The sequence below is a fragment of the Lactuca virosa genome, chromosome 6 (assembly GCF_052849685.1).
Source record: "Lactuca virosa cultivar CGN04683 chromosome 6, Lactuca_virosa_CGN04683_v6, whole genome shotgun sequence".
Taxonomy (NCBI): domain Eukaryota; kingdom Viridiplantae; phylum Streptophyta; class Magnoliopsida; order Asterales; family Asteraceae; genus Lactuca; species Lactuca virosa.
Genome location: NC_136431.1, coordinates 54,649,121 through 54,653,556, shown reverse-complemented (window position 1 = coordinate 54,653,556; position 4,436 = coordinate 54,649,121).

Genomic DNA, 4,436 nt, shown 5'->3' with positions numbered 1-4,436 from the left:
GGAGCTACTTAAGGACTATGATTGCGAGATACCTTACCACCTAGGTAAAGCGAATATCGTAGTTGATGCCTTAAGTAGAAATGTGATTCCGGAAGGGAAAAGAGTTAGATCGTTGAAGATTGAAGTGATCTCAATGATTGTGGAAAAGATCAAGGAAGCTCATACAATGGCTCTGGCAGAAGGTGATAAGAAGGAAAAACGTCTAGGCAAGACGTTTGTGTTTAAAGAAGATAAGCAAGGGTTGAAGACGTATAAGAATCGTAATTGGGTGCCAAAGTTGGGTGGTATACAAGATCTTCTTATCGAAGAATTTCATAAGACCAAGTATTTTATACACCCAGGCAACACCAAAATGTACTTGGACTTAAAACCCTATTACTGCTTGCCGACAATGAAGGTCGATGTAGCAACCTACACAGTAGGATGCGTAACTTGTGCAAGAGTAAAGGCACAACATCAGAATCCAAACAGGGATTAAGATAGAGGTGGCAATGGGTCGACCTTGATTGGGTTCGGGTTCAACCCATTTAATAATTGGGTTGAAAATTTCAACCCAACCCAACCTGTTTATTTAAATGGGTTGATATTTCCAAACCAACCCAACCTTTTAGATAAATGGGTTGTCACTGGATTGACCTGTTTATGTAGTTCCCGACCCAACCTATTAAATAAATGGGTTAAACTTGGGTTAACCCATTTAAAATCAATTAAATAAATTATATAATTAAATATTATACCACTTAAATTATAAAACGTAAATAAAACTTCATAATTATGACAAAAGCACAATCCTAATTCATAAATACAAATAACATTAAAAATGTTTAGTTTCATAGTGATTTTGGAGAGTGATCAGTATTATCGGCGCTAAAAAAGGATGGAAATTAGGATTGAATTTTATTAAACATAGATAATAATAATGCAACATTATAATTTACCAATTAATACTTTGATTAATATATGATAATAGTCAAATAATTATTAAATTAAATATATATTAAAGTTAAATGGGTTGACGGGTTGAACACGGGTTGATAATTTTTATCCAACCCAACCTATTTAATTAAATGGGTTAGATGGGTTAACCTATTTAAGTTAAATGGGTTGAAAATATCAACCCAACCCGCTAATTGTGGGTTGGGTTCGGGTTGGGCTGGTGGGTTGGGTCGATTTTTGTCAGCTCTAGATTCAGAACCCTTACCGACACCTATTGGGAAATGGGATGACATTACTAAGGGTTTTATAACAAAATTGCCAAAGACAAAGAGAGGTCACGACATGATCTAGATTGTAGTAGACTGAATTAGGAAAGAGTGCACATTTCATAGCCACATGAGAGAACTGGTCTATGGAGAAGTTGGCTACGGCCTATGTTGAGGAAATCTTCTGGATGCATGGAGTACTTTTATCTATCATGTTAGAGAGGGACAATCGATTCACTTCCAGATTCTGGAAGATTTTGCAGGAAGCAATGGGCACAGTTGTGCTTAAGTACTGCCTATCATCCACAAATGGAGGGACACAGTGAGAGAACTATCCAAACGTTGGAAGATATGTTGTGGGCGTGTGCCTTAGAGTTTCCTAGTATTTGGGATGACCACCTATCACTGGCTGAATTTGCCTACAACAATAATTATCACTCCAGCATCAAGATGCCTTCTTATGAAGCACTGTATGGAAGGAAGTGTCGTACACCATCGTTTTGGTTGGAAGCGAGAGAGAAACACTTTGCGGGCCCTGATTTAGTACACCAGACCGCGGATAAGATAAAATTCATCCGTGAAAGAATGTTAGTTGCTTAAAGTCGACAACAGAGCTACGTAGACAAGAAACGACGACCGATAACATTTGGTGTGGGTGATCAAGTGTTACTTAAAGTCTCACCATGGAAGGGACTTATTAGATTCGGAAAGCGTGGAAAGTTGAGTCCTCGTTTTATAGGACCATTCAAGGTACTTCAAAGGATAGGGAATCAAGCATACAAGCTTGAATTGCCCGACGAACTGGAAGGTATCCATAATACCTTTCACTTTTGTTATTTGAGTAAGTACTTGGGAGAAGAATTTGATGTGCTCCCATTTTCAGAGTTAAAGATTGATGAAGATAAAAGGCTAGTTGAAGCGCCTGAAGCAATAGTTGACCGTAAGAGGAAGAAATTATGACACAAGATGATTGACTTGGTGCTAGTTCAATGGAAACACACGACAGGGCCGAACCTAACCTGGGAAACAGAAAGCGAAATGAAAAGTCGCTATCCTCATTTATTTGTTGTTGCATGATTCCGAGGATGGAATCATCATAAGGGGAGATAATTGTAATGCGCGTGTTTCCTGCTAGATTAGTCATAGTCTATAATCACTTTGCTCAACTATTGTAATATTTATATGAATGAATCAGAAAGGATTCTTCATATATTTATATACTTACCTGTTTTATAGGATAATATATGTAAATTATATAAGTATTTAATAACAAAATAAATAAGATTAAAATGTGTGTCGAAGATAAAAGATTACTTACGACAAATAATCTTAACCTAGTTGTAGTATATGTAATATGGATTCCGTAGATATAAGGATAGTTCAAATCTGACTTCGTATGAAGAAGTTATGCTTCTTCAAAGTTTCACAATTAAACCGGTACGACTCTGTGTATTGTAAAAATTAGATTTTTGATAAATTAATTTTTAGCCTAAGTGATCTAGAAAAAGTCTTAGTAGTCGTTAAATCGAGAGCGTGCATATAGAGAACGTCTAAATCTGACTTCGTAAGAGGAAGTTATGATTTTTCTAAGATTCAGCATTATAGTATATATAAATCAGAAATTGAATTTTAGATCAGTTTATTTTTATCCAAAAAATCTAAACGAGAGTTGAAGATCTCGTTAATAGGAGTCCAACGATATAAAGTCTGTCGAAAACGGACATCGGATGAGATAGTTATGCATTTTATACGGGCTTTAACCTTCTAAGCCTGTGTGAAAAATATAAAATCAAAATTAGCTAACGGAGTCTGAATGAAAGTTATAGATCTCGTCGAGAGCTTTCTTAGGATATAAAGAACGTCAAAAACAGAGCTCGTATGAAGAACATACGTAATTTTGAAAATCTAAAAAACGGTATGTTCGTACAAAAGGAGCACGACGCGCCCGACACGACCACACTGCCCCACCCACTTTTGGCCACGTGTCAGGCCAGCATTTCGCCATGTTACTATGTACCGACCAAGAGCGCGGTACAATGTATGTCATGCACGGTGCGTATCTCTTTTCTAGTCTATAAATAGCCGGCTTCGTATAACATTTCATCCCCACACCCCTACAACCCTTCTATCTCAAGTTCTACCCGGTTTTAGCCCCCTTTTCCTTCGTTTTTAGCCTGCGGCGAAGTCCATTGACACCCCTGAGTACTCATCTAAGTAATAAGCCTTTGATTCGGAGGTCTTGAGTTAGTATTCTGCCTGCTTAGATTCCGGTTCTCATCAATAGTACTCTGTAAGTGAGTTACGTTTACTCTGCCTCCGTTTAATTTATAATTATAATTATAAGTCGTTGCTAGGAACTTATAATTAATATTTATCATTAATCACAAGTCGTTATACTGATTGATCTACTTACGGGAGAGGTGTCTAGAATGGTCACGTCGGCTTGGATGTTAGATTTCAGGAAAAGCTATATGCCGAAATGCTCCTCCCTCCAACTGTCCTGCCTGGTTGATCCTAACTTGATAGAGCTTGAAGTAGACCTTGGGATTATTGAGGAATCTAAACCCGTAGGATAATAGTTCAATGAGATATGGAATTAGATTTAGACATAGCGTTATATACATCTAGGTCTTTTGGACAAGGTGTAAGGCGAAACTCTACCCGATTCACCAATCACCAGACACTTTGTTAGGTGAGTGTGTAGTTATTATAGATAACATAATCTTAATCTAAAAATTATTCATACTATTAAGTAATATTAAATTTTTACCTTTATTATCTGTGCTATGTGCTATTCGTATAAATATGATAATCTTGTTGGATTCGAAACCGTATTAGGAACCGATTTTCTTTAGTTATGAGTATTGCCTTAGGTTTAAGAACAAGACTTGTAAAAGTTGCTAAGTTCAAATTAAGCTGGATATCAATTAGGTTTTATAGTTGGGATAGAATGTGGGGTCATCACGGAGTGAAGTCCTCCTCTTTCTTGGATAACCAGAAATGGTGGGTCCAGATCAGACAACTGGGAAGTATGTCTGGGTCATAGACCAGAGTAGATGAGAACACTTGACTATTCTAGGAATTCTTGTGAATTATGTTACTAGCATGGACTTATAACCCATGGATGTAGATATAGTGGGATACCGTATTTATCAAATCTCTGAATTTCGGTTGCCTTTTATGACTTACAGTGGCCAAGGACACCCCTACATGTGTAGTCAAACAGATACTCAG